Here is an 18,975-nt window from a genome sequence, read left to right on the forward strand (position 1 = left end):
CATCTTATACTTCAAAGATCACAAGTCCTAAAATCAAGGTGTCAGCAGACTGCATCCTGGTGGAAGCTCCAGGGAGAAACTGTCCTTCCCTATCTGTCTTCTAAAGGTTGTCCTCATTTGTCACCTTTCCTCTTTCTTCCATCATCACTTCATCTTCTCTCTTACGTTCACTCTATTGCTTCTCTCTTAAAGAGAACTCTTGTGATTACATTGGTCTATGCAATCTGATAAATAACCCAGAATTATTCTTCCACCTCCATATTTTCTACTAAATCACATCTGCAAAGTCTCTTTTACCATGGAAGGTAACATATACATAGATCCTGGAGACTTGGGGATATACATCTTTGCAAACACATTATTCTACGTACTATATATATCATGACATATTACATGATGTATATTACATGCAATATATTTATATCAATATATATAGATAATATTACAAATATATAATACATACACATTCACACACATACTTACTAGATACTGCCTTTTTCTCTGCTATATTTCCAGCTCTAGAAGAGTACCTTACTCACATTGAGCCTAGCGAAATAAAATTTTTGTTGAATACATGAAGAAGACCCTGTCTCTTCTGCAACTGATAGAAAATATTTACTAACAAGCTCCCCTCACTTAAAAATAGAACAGGGATTTAATAATGTGTACATTAAAGATTTTTTAGAAGCAAACAATGATTATGATCATTGGAACATCAAACATTGTTAAATCTACTGCAAACATCTTTCAGCTAACTGTAGAGATTCGAAACTGAATTGTGCTCAACGTTTTGTTTTTACAAAAGAAAGAGAAGTAACATGGAGGAATACTGTCCTAGATTTAATTGTAATCATCGAGGAATGATGGTTGAGAAGGTAGACAGGCCGAGACTCCTGGCACTGGCCTTTGATCCACTGAGTGAGGGTTAGTACTGAAGGCAAGACAGCATAGTTGGATCAGACATATATCTTGGGTCCTAAGTTTCTAAAAGACAATATAAATCACAAAGAATGGGAAAGGATGAAAGGGATATTCTGACATTACTATTAAGAGCTAACACTCTCTTGTGAGGTGATGGAAGTGCTAATTAACTCGATGATGGTAATCTTTTCACAATGTGTATGTATAAAAAATCACTATGCTCCATACTTTAAATATAATTTTTTCAATTATATTTCAATAAAGCTGAAAAATAAACAAACAGCTAACAATCTTGAGTCAGCTGGGTATCACCTAAAGAAAGGAATTAGGGATTGAGCAAAATGCCAATGGACACAAAACTCATTCATAATAAAACCAGGATGCTAACTTAGGTATAGTGTTAACCCAAAAATGTATATTCTTTTCCTAATATTAACTCATAAACATTTTGCCTGGTATTAGAATATTTTTATACATGTGGCTTACAAATTATTTCATCATTTCTTGTATTTGCCTTGCAGTGAAAAAGGTTTGAAAACATTGATCTGTTATACTTCCCTATACCCACCGACAGTTAGCATCATCTTCCTAATTATCCACCCCTTATTGTGCCTTCAAATAACCTTAAAAAATACACTGCCTCTGCATAATAGATTGTCTTTTGCAAACCCAGATGTTTGACGCAAACAGTAAAAGGAAGAAATGGTAGGTTAGTTAGATTTGGTTTGCCTTCTTTTTTTTTTTTTTTTTTTTTTTAAGAAACCCAGTCACAGGTACATGATAGCAAACAGCTAGTGTCCAAATAAACAAGGACAACTCTATAACACAAATCCTGTTTAAAAGGACAGGGGTACCTGGGTAGCTCAGTTGGTTGACTGTCCAACTCTTGGTTTTGGCTCAGGCCATGATCTCACGGTCATACAATTGAGTCGCGTCAGGCTCTACACTGGAGCCTACTTGGTATTCTCTCTTTCTCACTCTCTCTCTCTCTGCCCTCCCCGGTTCACACACCTGTGCTCTTGCTCTGTTAAAATAAATAAATAAACATTTTAAAAAAGGATCTAGGGTCGTGTAAGGTATGAGAACAGTTTCATTTTGTAAGTAGTGACTACTTATATTTGCAGAAAAGCAGAGTTATCTCAAAAAAGCAAGGTCACAATTTCAGCCAGGTTACTACTCTGACCTCATGCACTTGACAATTCACTTTACCTATAGAGCTTTTTAAAAATTCTCATAAAAACTTTATAAAGTAGATATTACTCCAATTTTATAGATAAAGAACATAAACTGATTTTATTTGCTGGATCCTCCTCATTTAGATTCTCAGCTCAGAAAGCATCTGCTTATGAATGTTTTCCCTCATCACCTTACCCATCACTGCCAACACTTCCTTTAATTTCTATCCTATAACTCTCTTTATTTTTGTTACAATTATCATTTTACAGTTCATTTAACTTTTCAATTTATTTTTTTGGTCTTTCTGTACTATAAGAACGTAAATTCTTTGAGGGTACAGCTTGTGCTTTTGTTTTCTTCTGTATTCCCACATCCAGGAATGGTAACTGTTACATAATTAGCTCTCAGTATTTATTTTGTAATGATCAGACAACAGAGGTCCATTGGACTGCAGAAATATAAACTACACACAGTAGGAAAATTCAGAAACACATAAATTTAGAATCATTTTTTTCTGTAATCACTGTTCTTTTTTATTTTTTCATCATTAAAGAGTGTACTCTTTAATCCCCATCACCTATTTCACCCTATCTCCCACACCCCTCCCCTCTATAACCATTAGTTTGTTCTTTATAGTTAAGACTTTGTCTCTTGGTTTGTCTCTTTTTTTCTTTGCTCATTTGTTTTGTTTCTTAAATTCCACGTGAGTGAAATTATATGGCATTTGTCTTTTTCTCTGACTTATTTCACTCAGAATTACATCCTCCGTCTCCATCCATGTTGTTGCTAATGGCAAGATTTCACACACATACACTCACCATATATATACGGAATATATATATATATATATATACCTCTTCTTTATCCATTCATCTATCCATAGACACTGGAGCTTCTTCCATAGTTTGGCTATCATAAATAATGCTGCAATAAACACAGGGGTGCATGTATCCCTTTGAATTAGTGTTTTTGTTTTTGATTTTTTGGTATATATCCAGCAGTGCAATTATCGTATCGTAAGGTAGTATATTTTTTATTTTTTGAGGCACTACATACTGTTTTCCACAGTGGCTGCATTAGCTTGCATTCCCACCAGCATTGCAGGAGAGTGCTTTTTTCCCCACATCCTCACCAGCACTTGCTGCTTCTTGTGTTTTTGATTTTAGCCATTTTGACAGATGTGTGGTGATCTCCTTATAGTTTTGATTTGCATTTCCCTGGTGATGAATGATGCTGAGCATTTTTTAATGTGTTGTTGGCTATCTATATGTCTTCTTTGGAGAAATGTCTGTTCACGTCTTTTGCTCACTTTTTTAATTGGATTATACTATTTGGGTGTTGAATTGTATCAGTTCTTCATATATTTTGGATGCTGGCCTTTTATTGAATATGTCATTTGCAAATAGCTTCTCCCATTCCGCAGACTGCTTTTAAGTTTTGTTGATTATTTCCTTCAATGTGTAGAAACTTTATTTTGATGTGGTCTCAATAGTTTATTTTTGCTTTTATTTCCCTTGCTTCAGGAGATATATCTAGAAAAATGTTACTATGGCTGATGTCAGTCTGTTCTGAGACTTCTTATGGTTTCAGGTCTCACATTTAGGTTTTTAATTCACTTCAGTTTATCTTAGTATATGGTGAAAGGAAGTGGTCCAGTTTCATTCTTTTATGTGTAGCTTCCCAGTTTCCCCAACACCATTTGTTGAAGACAGTGTCTTTTTCCCATTGTATATTCACACCTCATTTGTCAAAGATAAATTGACCATATAATTGTGGGTATGTTTCTGGGCTTTCTATTCTATCCCATGCGTCTATGTTGTTTATTTTTGTGCCAGTTCCACACTGTTAATTACTACCGCTTTGTAATATAATTTGAAATCTGGAATTCTGTTACCTCCAATTGTTTTTCTTCTTCAAGATTGTTTTGACTACATGAGGTCTTTTGTGGTTCTATACAAATTTTAATATTGTTTGTTCCAGTTATATGTAAAAAAAAAAAAAAACGCTGTTGGTATTTTGATAGAGATTGCATTAAATATGTAGATTGCTCTGGGTAGTATAGACATTTTAACAATATTTTCTCTTCCAACCCATGAGCACAGATAGTCTTTCAACTTCTTTCCATCATCTTGAATTTCTTTCATTAGTGTTTTAGTTTTCAGAATACAGGTCTTTTATCTTTTTGGTTAAATTTATTCCTATATATATTGTTATTTTTGGTGCAACTGTAAGTGGGATTGTTGTCTTAATTTCTCTTTCTGCTGGTTCACTATTAGTGTGTAGGAATACAACAGATTTCTATACATTGATTTTGTAACCTGCAACTTTATTGAATTCATTTATCAGTTCTATCAGTTCTATCAGTTCTATCAATCCAATTTGGATTGGATTTTACTTTTTATTTCTTATGTTGTATAATTGCTATGGCTAGGACTTTAAATACTATGTTGAATAAAAGTGATGAGAATGGACATCCTTGTCTTGTTCTTGACCTTAGAGGAAAAGCTCTTAGTTTTTCACCATTGAGTATGATGTTGGCTGTGGGCTTTTCATATAAGGCCTTTATTAGGTTAAAGAATGTTCCCTCCAAACCTACTTTGTAGATGATTTTTATCATAACTGAATGCTGCACTTTATCAAAGGTTCAAATGGCTTCCCAGGCAAATTTTACCAAACATTTAAAGAAAAGAAAATACCTATTTTTCTCAAAATTTCCAAAAAATAGAAGAGTGGGAATACTTCTACATTCATTCTATGAAGCCACTATCACTCTGGTACCAAATCCAGATAAAGACAAAAAAAAAAAAAAAAGAAAGAAAGAAAGAAAGAAAGAAAGAAAAGAAAAGAAAACTATAAGCCAATATCTCTTATGAACATAGATGCAAAAATCCTCAATAAAATATTGGCAAACTGAATCCAACAATACATTAACAAAATCATATACCACGATCAAATGGGATTGATTCCGGGATGCAAGGGAGATTCAGTATTTGTAAAGCAATCAACAAAACAAATCACATCAATAAGAGAAAGGATAAAAACTATATTATCATTTCTATAGATGCACAGTCATTTAATTTTTAATTTTGCTTTATATTCTTTTAATGTAGAATATGCTAATGTAGGAAAGATATATTGATTTTTCAAGTTGACTGATTCTGAGGAATTGAAAGTTTAGCAACTGTATTTTTTTTCTGTGCTTATAGTCGCGTTACATTGAATGAATTAGATATGCTGAAGAAAACCGCAAAGAGAGATCGGTAATTTTTCAAGTCAAAGGCATATGGTACAGATCTTTGTCTGCAACAAAGACTATCTAATTGCAAAGTGAAATGCAGTAAAAATCATTTTTGTGGAATTAAAATTAGCAATTACATCACAGTTCCTTGATCTGGTTATTTATTTCATTCCCAAAACGATTTTCATCATACACGGCACAAGATCTTGATGTAACACGAACATAGTTCCAGGTCATTTTTGCAAATGTGGGTAATAAAATTCATCATTTTCCTTTTTGACACTAGTATATTATATACTTTCTCGGAACTGATGGTTTAAAAACTGGTGGACATAGGCCATGTTATAACTGAATAAAAATATTTAGACACTAGGCTGGATAATTCCTCAAGTAGTGTTGCAACTTACCTCTCTTAAACAGCATTGATTCAATTTTCTTCAACAGACTGGCATAATAGATATACCTGTCAATGGAAACATTTTCAAAAAACTCTTTCAGATGATAACAAGATGATCTGTCTTGTATGTGGATAGGTAGGTAGTTCAAGTTCTTTGGGTCCAGTAAGGAGATACCATAGGTGCTTTCTTGCCAAATGCCAATGGAGGAAAATGTATTTTGTCTTTATAAGAATAGGTAATTTTGTTTATTTTTAAAAATTTTTATTTCTGTATTTTGATAGAGAGACAGCAGGAAAGGGGCAGAAAGAGAGGATGAAAGAGAGAATCCTAAGCAGGCTCCACATTGTCATGAAGAGCTGATGCGGAGCTTGATCTCATGAACCGTAAGATCATAACCTGAACTGAAATGAAGAGCTGGACACAACTGACTGAGATACCCAGGTGCCCCAGTTCTGTTTATTTTCCAAACAGGAAAATATCAGGCCCATTTTTTTTTCTACACCACATCCAATATGTGAGGTTTACTAACAGGGTCCCAACATACCATATATCCTTTTAGGTTTAATAGCCAGTGTCCTAGAAGGAAGAAAGTGGCACGCAGACACAACCAGTACAGAACTTGAAGCTATTTGTTTTAAAAGGATACGGTTTTTAAATCACTTTTAGGAAGTAAGCCTTAAAAAAATTTATTTTCAAAAAGTGTCAGGAATTCGAAGAGAACATATTAAAATTTCAGGAAAAATTGATTTGTTGATTTGTTTCCTTCCTTAAATTCACTGAGTGCTGGTCAGATGTCATATATAATATCTATCCAGTCTTTTTGTGAACTACTTCCACTTTCCCTTCAGGCCTCAACTGAAGTATCTTTTCTACAGAGAAGGCTTCCAAGAGTGGACCTTGTATTGTCTGGTCTCCTTGTTGTATACCCCTATATATATATATATGATGTACATCTTTCCCAATTCTTTGTCAGTTCCTAGAAATCAGGATCCATTTATGTTTATCAACCTATCTCCATCTAGTATCTATTACCGATTGGCACATAACAGTTACCGAATAGTTTTGCTATATGCATCTTGCACAAAAGTAAATAATGAAAAATAAAACAATAATACATAAAATGGAGACCTGCTAAAAGATATAATAGAAGCACATGACTTAGATAAAGTCTGGTACCTATAAAAGTCCGGAAAATTCTCATGAAGAGAAGACAATCAGATAACATTTACTGTGCAAGGAAGATAACCAGGGCCAAGCAGATATAAGGGCAGGAAAAAAGCACAGAAGCAGAACAGCATGTTTGGGGAACTACAAACTACAGCATAGACTGTGAGGTAGAGAATCAGGAAATGAAGCAAGGAAAGCAAAGTTGTCTAGTGGCCAAGCAGCAGTACCAACTGCAGCTGTGGGATCGGCCTTGACCTTGATCACATGTTCATGCATTATGCCCAGTAAGGAAACAATGAGTTAATTGGATTCCTGCAGTTTAATATCTACTATGCAGCCGGCAGTTCTGTGTTTCTATCAGTTTCCCTTGTGCCCAAGTCCCTTGGGGGAAGATAGGAAGCAGGTCCTGGTGAATAATGTACACACAGTGGATCTATGGCACAGCTGAAGATCCTAAGCTTAGAAAACCTTCAATTTCATAAAGAAAAATCTGACCAACCTTTTCCTGGCAGGAAGGGAGTATCTTTATCATCCTGGTGAGGAAACACATCTGCTTTCTGACCCAGAGGGAGAAACTAAGCTCTAGTCTGCTATGCAAACATCCTTGGGAACCAACTCTGTCACAAAGCGTGTATAAATGTCTTGGAGAACTGCTTCTCAACAACGATGGGAACTCATTTTTCAAGAGGATTCTTTAATAGTGAAGGTATTTTCATTTAAATTTTTTTCTTTTGATGGGAAGATAATGAGGAAATGCATATAGTGGATAATAAACTTCTATTTTTATGTGAGAAACTAAAAATAAAATTAAAAAAAACTATTGTCTAGGATGATGAGTGAGCAATTGCTTCATGCCTCAAATATCCAAACACTATACGCCCAGGATGTCCAAACCACTTAGTAACTAGACATATCTTTTAAAATACATGCACAGAAACTCTGAGCAGCATGTGCATTTATAGTTATGGCTAGAGTTCACAACTGCTCTGGGTTTCCTTAGGATTGTGTCTGTCAATTCACAACTTTGAATTACTCTTCACATTTTACAGCACATAAAACCTTTATGGCACATAATGTGACTCTTTGTTAACCTGATTCACAATACCTTCCCAAAAGCCAGATTTTCTTCCTCTTTCCAGCACAGAGAATTTTTTTTTTCTCCTTGCAATGACTTATTTCAGAACAGTAATTTTTTTAAGAAACAACGATGTCTGTTACAAAGTTAAATTTCTGAGTTGCTTTAGACTTAGATCTTTCTGTAGTAAAAATGTTCCCACAATGAAGATTTGCTCTTTGAAACATTAATAAAGCTGAGGAGATGATGTTAGGTATAAAAAATGAGAGCTGTAATCTCTTTCTCAATAGATTACATTAAAATCAATCATAAATTGAATTCATGGAGATGGTGGATATTTGAAGGAGAGTGAGAATGAAGAATGAATCTATTTTGTTCATTTGATGTTTACGGAGTATTTTATATAGCCTAGGCCTTCTCTTCCGTTTTTGTGGAATTGCAAGAGCACACCAACTCTTGGTGTACACCTTTAAGGAGGTTTCAGACTACTGAGAGAAACAAAGGGAAAGAAACGCTTATAATAGAGCCTGGACAATGTCATTATAGGTTAAGCACACAGTGGCATAAGAAGCCTTTCCCCATGGAGTTTATACCAAGTAGTAGAAGGAAGCAGAATGAGAGCTTGTTCTTAAAGCATACATGGAGATTTTTTTTAACTTTTTAATATTTATTATTTTTAAAAATTTTTAAATGTTTTTATTTTTGAGAAACAGAGAGACAGAGTACGAGTAGGGGAAGGGCAGAAACAGAGAGACAGTGACACAGAATCTGAAGCAGGCTCTAGGTTCTGAGCTTTTAGCACAGAGCCCGACAGGAGGCTTGAACTCATGAACCATGAGATCATGACCTGAGCAAAAGCTGTGTGCTCAACTGACTGAGCAACCCAGGCGCCCTGAGGCATACATGGAGATTAATAAGGTAAAGTCTGGGGCGCCTAGGTGGTTCAGTCGGTTAAGTGTCCAACTTTGGCTCAGGTCATGATCTCACAGCTAGTGAGTTCAAGCCCCGCATTGGGCTCCGTACTGACAGCTCAAAGTCTGGAGCCTGCTTCAGATTCTGTGTTTCATTCTCTCTCTGCCCCTCCCCTGCTTGTGTTCTCTCTCTCTCTCTCTCTCTCTCTCTCTCTCTCTCTCTCTCTCAAAAATAAATAAACATTAAAAAAATAAAGAAGATAAAGTCTGGAAGGAATGTATGCATACTGGCATGTATGCATGCATGAAAGAACAACTCACTGCTCCAGATGTTATCTGCAGGTTATATCAGGTCAAAGAAAGAATGGCATGTCACATTAAAGAAAATATGTGTCACATTAAAAAAAAGCCTAGAATGTGTGTGAGGGTGGGGCTGGGATTATATGGTGAGGGAGTTAGAAGAAAAGGATAGGAGATGAAACTACAAAATTAGACTGGGGCAGAACACAAAAGCCCTGGATGCCTCATTGCAAAAGAGTTTACATAATACATGACATACACCAACAAGAAACTTTAGACTTCTGTTCTAAAGAAGGCAATTCAAAATTCATGTGGGAGCATACTGGAGAATACAACACTGGATGCAGAGTGTGACTACAGTTGAAATTAGGGCATTCAAAGTGAGAATGGTGAGAAAAAAATAAGGAATTGAGATATACTTCCAAAATTGATATTTGGTAACTGGCTTGTTGGGGTATGGGTATGGAAAACAGAAATAAGAAACACCATGAGATTTGGAGTTCAAACTAGAAATATATGAGTATTTTCAGAAGACTGAATATGGAGGGTAAGATGAAATAATATGAAAAGTGCTTAAGCGGTCATCCAAGCTGTCATCCATCAATCATGTATTCTATGAAGTAGAGAACCTTACATTAAACATAAATGTGTATTAGTAAACTCAATGGGATATCTGAACCTAAAAAAAAAAACAGATATGGACATTCTGCTTTATGCCTCTCTTTGCACTTAATCAATTTGCAAATCAACAAACTGGAGCATACAAGGACTGGCAGTTTTTCTAATAGTGTTGTAAGGCTAATTATCGGTAAAATCAATGTATTGAATAACAGAAACATCCTATCTTGAAACTTTGCAAAATAAAAACAACAAATAAATCATGTGTTTGTTTTCTTCCCTTGTGGAGCAGGGAATGATTGCTTGATCAATGTAATTAATGTATCATATTAATAATTAACATTTATTTTGAAATGTAGTTTTTTCCCAGTGCTGAAGCAATGCCTAAAAAGCGTGTGCCCTTAATAAACACTGGCATGTATGCATGCATGAAAGAATAACTCACTTCTCCAGATGTTATCTGCAGGTTATATCAGGTCAAAAGAATTTTGAATTCTACACACTAGCCTTTAGTAATTCAGGTTACCCTTGTGTTAACTATTTTAACAACATTATAAATTTCAAGCAGATATTAAGCTTATAATAATAATAATAATAAAAACCCAGTACTGAAAGTGCTCAATAACTACTTGTTTGAGGTCATTTTTCCAATAGCTGAATTTAGTCCAATCCAGAAGAATTCAAGGATCATAGCAATTTAGTGTGTCAGTGAAGAGATCGTTGCCCTTCTATGAGTCTGGAGCTATTTAATCTGAATTATAAATTAGCAGAGTTCAAAGAGAATGTGCCTTCCTTGCTCAGACGCAAATCTACTCAAAGAATGTGAGTCTGCCTTAAACATGAAAACCTCTGGAAATTCCCCATCCATGGAAGGCTGAATTTGTTCTAATCTGACTAGAAAATTTAGTATTTGTAGGGTGTGATTAAGATGAGGGCAAAGCAATAACCTTGAGTCATGAGGTCATGGCATATAAAATATTGATAATGGGCTCTGGCTACAGAAGAACTGGTTTTATTTGTATCCTGTTTTTTCCATTTATTGTGTGACTTGAAAAACCTATTCCTCAAGATAATTGTTGGATCATTCCAAGTTAAACACTCAGTGCTAATTACGTGCCAATTATCATTCTTGGCTCCAGGAATACAGAAGAAACTGAAATGAATGCAGTCTGTACCCTCCTTACAATAAAAGCAGGCCAAAAAATAAACAGTTAAATGAAATATAAAATGAGAATTGTAACAAAGACAATAAAACAAGATTATATTATGGAGCAATACAGAAAAGGGGCCAGGCTACAAGAAAGGCCTAGTCTCGACTGCAAACATCTACTGAGTTTAATAAGGGCAGGGCATTACGAGAACACACCAGGGTACTGCACATCATAGATAATCGGAGTGGAGAGATATGTAGAGAGTTGCTCTAATAATCACATAGTGAACATCAAAAATAAAGCAATCTGAATGGAGTAAATGGATGAGAGCACAAGCTTAATTTTTATTGCATGCCCTTTTTATTCAGTTGGGTACATATATGCATGACATTCCTGACTTGGTCAACAGAACATGACCCTGGTTTTGGAGAGAACTTATTGTTTTACACTAAAAGTTATATTTCATCATTATTACACAGATCTGGGAAGATAAAGTAGATATATTAGTATAAATTCAACACCACTCTGGAATATAGAACTCAGTATGCCCACCATCCTGCTGGTAGGAAACAAATATCCTTTCCCTATGTAGCACATATTACAACACTTCAGGGCATTAGACATTTACATAAAACTGGTCTATATCCTGTGGCTCTGTTTGATACTCAGTCTGGGCCAGAAACTGAGGTATTACTTGCCTCTCTTTATGTTTTACCAATACATTTTGATAAAGCACATTGAAATTAATTATATAAAAGTATGAAGGGTAACTGACTGAGCTGAGTGGAGGTTAAACTACCTGGAAGCTGAAAACAAACCCCATATGTCATTGATTTAAGAGAGTTTTTGTTTAGCAGAAACAGACCCATAAATACAAAGACTGAAGGTTTCCAGAGGGAGATGGGCAAATGGGTGAAGGGGAGTGGGAGATACAGGCCCCCAGTTATGGAATGAATAAGTCACGAGGATAAAAGATACAGCATAGGGAATATACTCAATGGTATTGTAATAGCATTGTATGGTGACAGGTGGTAGCTACAGTTGTGGTAAGCATAGCATGTAATGTAAGACTTGTGGAATCACCATGTTGTACACCTGAAATTAACATAATATTATGTTCCAACTATACTTCAATTAAAAAAAGAGAGCCTTTTTAAAGCTGATCAAAGCTGATCATAAAAAAGCAAGCATTTGGTTGAAGCCATCAGAGAAGAGTTATTTTATATGCATCACTCATATAGGCGGTACCTTTGTACCAGGTGATGTATATAATTGAGGCAAACAATAATAAAATGATTTGTCAAACTTATACACTAAAGACAAATATCAAAATACTAAGAAATCTAATTCGATTTTATCTCAAATGCTTGAAGCTAAATTCCCAATTAAACTGTTTACCATCTGAGATGATTTTTAAAATTTCCTTTAACATGCACAAAACAAAACAAAACGAAAAAACAGTAGAGAAAATGGCTCTGAGAGCTAATAACTGATGTCTTTTATAATTCTTTTACTTAACTCATGTAATTTATTATGTGATAAGATTAAAAATTTTTAAATAGTAATATTAAAGATCCACTAATGCTGTCACTTTAAAAAAGACATATGTGTTGTGATCTAACTATGGAAATATGAATATCTGTATTTATTAATTTCCAGTCTAAATTAAGCAAGGAGTTAAAAAGATTAAAACCAAAGCTTTTCTCTCCCATTCTCAACTTATGAAATTAATATGGTTCAGGAAATATTGCTGAATATTAATTAATGTTGCTTCCAAAATTGTAGCTCCAAGAACAGTGCAGAAAATCTGACATATGTCAGTATAAATCTCTCCTATTGAGCTCCCGTAAGTGTGCTGAACTAAAACTGCCTGAAGCCATCTGGGACTTTCTGCTGAACAAATCATTTTACCTTTCTGGGCCAATGAAGAAGTCAGTTAGTTGGAATCAAGAGAAGAATTTCTTCAAAGTTATAACTGAAAGGAAAAGGGCTCTTCTCTACTAAGTATTCATTTCATAATACTAGGAAAGAGAGCGTTCATATGTTTGAGGAAAAAAATTCTATCAAGCCCTAGGGGTCACATGTTTTTCAAAATTAGAGAGCAGTAATATCTACTGGACCTCCCAGGGGTATTTTCTGACACACTCCTTTTGACTCTACTCCTCATTCATATATTCAATTTATTTATTAAGCATCTGTCTTATGATAGATTCTATAATAAAAAGTGGGAAAAATAGAAAATAGAAAAAGAAATTTAAAAAAGAAATTAAAAAAAAAAGAAAAAGAAATAGAACCTAGGTGCTAACATCAAGAAAGACTCATAGTCCAATGAGTAAGACAGATTTAGAATACCAATAATACGTAAATTCTACATTATAAGATCATCTATAGAATACAGAAGATTGGCACACACACAAAAGTGATTAATGCCTTTGATAGTATTGAAAAGAATGTGGTGAAAAGTTTTAATAAAAACAACAGGAAAGAAAGAAAGAAAGAAAGAAAGAAAGAAAGAAAGAAAGAAAGAAAGAAAGAAAGAAAATTGGAACTTAAACAGGAGATAAACTGGAATTGGCCAAAATATATTAACAACAACAACAACATAATAGTATCAGTTGTCAACTGTGTTCATGGCATAGTGCTAAGTGCTTTTCATGCATTAATTACCTCATTTGTGCCTCACAAAAACTCTTAAGACAGATGATGATGATGGGATATCATCTCCATTTTCAGGACGAGGAAGTAAGGAAAAAGAGTTCAAAAACACTGCCCAAAGTCATATAGGTAAATAAGGAAGATACAGGACTTGAACACAAGCATCCAGCTTCCAAAATCTTTACACCAGCCACCAATCCTTACGGCAACTACCAATCACCACATCATACTGCAGCTCCCACAGAAGGGCATTTCAGACAGAAATTACATGTGCAAAGGCTAAAGTATAAAACACATCATATTTTCAGAAAGCTGTTTGTTTTTCAGAATAACTAAAACAAAAACTCTATTCATGAAAGTAGCAGAGCATAGGTTCGACAGAATGGAGACCAGATCAAAGGTGAACATATGCCATGAATATGAAAAAAGTAAGGGAGAAATAGAATAATGAAAGCAAGAACAGGAAGGAGATCATCACAACATTCAAAGTGAGAGGATAGCAGCAGTTTGAAATAAAGCAGATTGAAGAGGATAAAGAGACTAGACATGCTAGTAAAATGTGGAGGAAGAGTGGGCACAATTTTGAGAACTGGGTTGTCAATGGTAAATAAAGTCGACTAAAATGTCTCCCGTTTTATAATCTGGGTTTACAATCTGCAAAACTTAGAAAATAGTAATGCCACAAAACAGTCCACAGGGAAGATAGATGCTTTCCCAGGAACCAGAGTCTGTCTTTGAGGGCTTCATCTGCATCTTTCAGAGATGTACATTCCCAATGCACATGCATGAACACATCATGTAATCATTCAAGATTTCTCTGAGACAGACAGGCCACCTTTGGCAACCATACATTCTTTCTTGCAGAAAAGAATCTCCCTTCATTCCAAACCCATGTAAAGCTGCAGGAATCATCTAATTTCAGGGGTTTATTCTTCAGATAGGAAAACAATCTAGTTGGTGGTTTTGAAATCACAGTGGCAATTATTTTGTGAGGCAGTCAACTGGTTTCACAAATGTTATCTCATCAGCAGTATATCATCTCACTGAGGTAAATCAAACAACTTAGCCGTATTTTTAAAGGTAAAGAGAGGCTAAATGACCCTACTAGAGAGCTGGAAATAAACACTGTAGCACCAGCTCTGTAGAAGAGCAACTGATAAAATGACTACAAGACAGATAGGTTAAAAAGTCTTCGTAGTTTATACCGTTTATATAATTTATACTGAGGTCTTCACTTACTAGTATAAAACTGACCTAAAATGAAATCTGAACTCAAGAGTTGTAGGGTTGTGTTTTTTTTTGCTCCAGATAAGTAGTTTATTCTCACTCCCTTGTACACTTCCTCTCACCCGTAGATTTGACTAAACAAGAACATCAAGGTAACACTCTATATCAATGAAATGGACAACATATGGCCAGAAAATGTTCATGGTGAAATTTCAGTTTCATATTAAACTTCATCCCTGCACTATATTAAAGTATATTAAAAATATCTTTAATGCGGGAATGCAAGCTGGTGCAGCCACTCTGGAAAACAGTATGGAGGTTCCTCAAAAAACTAAAAATAGAACTGCCCTACGATCCAGAAATTGCACTACTAGGCATTTATCCACGGGATACAGGTGTGCTGTTTCGAAGGGACACATGCACCCCATGTTTATAGCAGCACTATCAACAATAGCCAGAGTATGGAAAGAGCCCAAATTCTCATCGATGAATGAATGGTTAAAGAAGACGTGGTGTATATATACACATACAATGGAGTATTAGTCGGCAATAAAAAAGAATGAAACCTTGCCATTTGCAACTATGTGGATGGAACTGAAGGGTATTATGCTAAGCGAAATTAGAGAAAGACAAGTGTCATATGACTTCACTCATGTGAGGACTTTAAGAGACAAAACAGATGCACATAAGGGAAGGGAAACAAAAATACTATAAAAACAGGGAGGGGGACAAAACATAAGAGACTCTTCAATATGGAAAACAAACCAGAGGGTTACTGGAGGGGTTGTGGGAGGGGAGATGGGCTAAATGGGTAAGGGGCATTAAGGAATCTACTTCTGAAATCACTGTTGCACTAGATTAAAAAAAAACTTTGTGGTTTAAAAAAATGTACTTAATGTATCAAACCATCATGTTCTACACCTTACACTTACACAAAGTTATATGTCAATTATATCTCAATAATGCTGGAAAAAAAGAGACAGAAAGGTTTATGATTAAAAAAAAATACTTCCACGTGGAACCTATTAAAAAAAAACAGAAACAAAAAAAATTACTTCAGGAGGTGATGGTGGTACTTTGCAGGCTGGCTGTTCTCTGGGGCTGGGCAGCTGAAGTTGTGTAGTAATCAATCGTGGGCAAGAGATTTTAGAATCTGCTTATGTTTACCTAATAGATCCAACAGCCACAGGACCTGAAATTCTTAAAGCTTGGAACTACCAGGTATCGATTCATTTACCATTATTGCTGGCAATCAGATCTACAGAGAAGATATTGAAAACATTACTTTTTCCTATAAGATAGCAGTGTCAGCAAGAACCAAGCTCAAGTTGCAGATTCTTGTAAGCATTAAATAACAATGTATCTATTTAGTTTTTGGAAGAGAGTTCAGAAAACCTTCTGAAGCAATGGCCTTTTTTTTTTTTTTTTTCTGTAGGTTTTCTACTGTGGTTGCAAGTAGGCTCCCTGAAAGTACATTACTACATTTAGCTGAAAACTTCTGGAATTCCCATGTTTCTCTTTTAATCTGTAGGCTATATACAGATGGTTGGCTATGGGATAGTCATTATAAAAGAACATCCAGCAATAGAATTTTACCCAGATAATGTATTAGAAGATCCACAACTAGATAAACCACTTCCTGAGCTGAGAGAACGTCTATATAGCCTTATGGTTTGGATGATATGGGGGAAAAAAGGCCCATAGCCACACTCCATTGACTGTGATCATAGCTAAATATTTAGCACAGTGGAACTGTGGAAGAAATGGATTAACATCTAAAATGTGTAAAGAAAAAGAACCTCAGCAATTTGATTATACAAAGGATTGTAAGAAATGATACTGGGGCTCCAGAAGATGAAGATAATTTTGAAGAAGCTTTTTTTTTGCCACTTTATGTCACTTTATTTATTTATTTTTATTATATGAAATTTATTGTCAAATTAGTTTCCATACAACACCCAGTGCTCATCCCAAAAGATGCCCTCTTCAATGCCCATTACCTACCCTCCCCTCCCTCCCACCCCCCATCAACCCTCAGTTTGTTCTCAGTTTTTAAGAGTCTCTTATGTTTTGGCTCTCTCTCCCACTCTAGCCTCTTTTTTTTTCTTTTTTTTCCCTTCCCCTCCCCCATGGGTTTCTGTTAAGTTTCTCAGGATCCACATAAGAGTGAAGCCATATGGTATCTGTCTTTCTCTGTATGGCTTATTTCACTTAGCATCACACTCTCCAGTTCCATCCACGTTGCTACAAAGGGCCATATTTCGTTCTTTCTCATTGCCCTGTAGTACTCCATTGTGTATATAAACCACAATTAAAAACATAAACACAGCAATAAACTCAGATCGCAATCAGTATTAAGGATATATTTAATGATGATTCTTGCAAAATATCAGCAAACAGATTCCATCTGTTTGGATTTTAGCTTAGACCTTAAAGGGCTTTGTGGCCAAAGGGGATCAAGGATACTTACCTGTTAGAGGCACAATTCCCTGTATGATTGCAGATTAGGGTGCATACACAAAACTGCACACTGTTAAAGCGAAGAAAGATGCTTGGGCTGTACTAATCATGTTGATAAAATGCCACAGTCTATAGGCCAGGCAAGAGAGGCCGTTACAGAGAAAGAATTAAAATCATTCTGCAGCAATTCTCCATTTCTTCACATTGTAACATGCAGATCCTTAACTAAGAATATGGTTTGAACATATTTAAAATGGATCAAAGTATTTCCAGGTTTGGCATTCTAGATAATGGGGCTGTGTTGTACTTAATCTTATGGGATGTTAAAAAATTTCATAAACAATATGGTAAACCACAAGGGGTATCTGACTATCAGACTGAAGAAAATACAGGAAAGACTTTTCTCATTGGCTTCCTTTAGGAATATAAGTTATCATGGGGTGCCTGGGTGGCTCAGTTGGTTAAGGGTCTGACTTCGGCTCAGGTCATGATCTAACAGTTAGTGAGTTGGAACCCCGCATCAGGCTCTGTGCTGACAGCTTAGAGCATGGAGCCTGCTTCAGATTCTGTGTCTTCCTCTCTCTGTGCCCCTCCCCCACTCATTCTCTCTCTCTCTCTCTCTCTCTCTCTCTCTCTCTCTCTCTCTCTCTCTCTCTCTCTCAAAAATAAATACACTTAAAAAAAATTTAAAAAAAGGAACATAAGCTATCTGTAATGATAAAAGATGATTACGTCTACCAATTTGCTAATAGGAGGCTACATGATTGCTGCATTCTTTGGAGGAGCTGCTGTCCAAGAGTTTAATCACAATTACCACCAAACATTATAATTTTCATAACATATTTATGTCAGCATGTCACAAACTTCAGCAACCTTCTGGTTATAAAATAAGCACCCTACCGTGGGGGGCCGGGCCCCGGTGCCAGGCTGAGACCGGGTCGAGCAACGTTCCCTGTTGACTCAAGCCAACCCGGTGGTTCCCCCTCCCATTCCCCCACTTTCAAGGGCATACGAAAGCCTTGTCAAGGCTGAGAGAATTAATTCCTGAAGCCTGTGGTCTGCAGGTGTTGGCAGTAATGCTACCTCCCTTTTTCTACCCCGAGTCAGATAGACACAAACATGGGAACTGTGTTGTGCTAGCAATCTATAATCAAGGTCTTGTGACCCATTCACAAAGTTCACAAGGTATACAGAACTAAATGTTTTGGCTGGCAGTGATCATGTGAAACCTGTTTATTCTTAGAATGACCTGATCCATAAAAGTCTTATTTTATAAAAGATTGTGTACAGCAACAATAAAGCCGTCACTTGGGCCATCAGCCCAGGGGACCCTCCTGTTCCCAAACTTTCTCTTCTCTCTTTTTTCTTGCATTCCCCTACCCTCAGGACCCCGACCTCGGTGATTGTCGCGCCGGTCGCGACACCCTATGTAGTGTGTTTATGACTGAAACTGTAATTGTCTTCAGACTGTGCTCTAGTCCATAAAATTCTCATAAGGGAGAGCTGTTAAATTGTTGTTTTCTTAATAAACACTTTTCTCATTTAGAAAAGGAAATATGTATTTCAAGTGATTCTGTCATCTAATGACATAGAAAAAAACTGGTACTGTCTTCTACTGTTTATTATGTCTGGGGAAACAATTTGAATGAAACTCCAAGGTCCATTTTCCCAATGGGGG

General features: G+C 35.8%; 1 pseudogene; it reads left to right on the forward strand.

Moving 5' to 3' along the window:
- Positions 1–818: 818 nt before the first annotated feature.
- Positions 819–18,741, forward strand: LOC122484302 (annotated as a pseudogene).
- The last annotated feature ends 234 nt before the right edge of the window (positions 18,742–18,975 follow it).

This window comes from Prionailurus bengalensis, chromosome D1 (assembly GCF_016509475.1).
Source record: "Prionailurus bengalensis isolate Pbe53 chromosome D1, Fcat_Pben_1.1_paternal_pri, whole genome shotgun sequence".
Classification (NCBI taxonomy): Eukaryota; Metazoa; Chordata; class Mammalia; order Carnivora; family Felidae; genus Prionailurus; species Prionailurus bengalensis.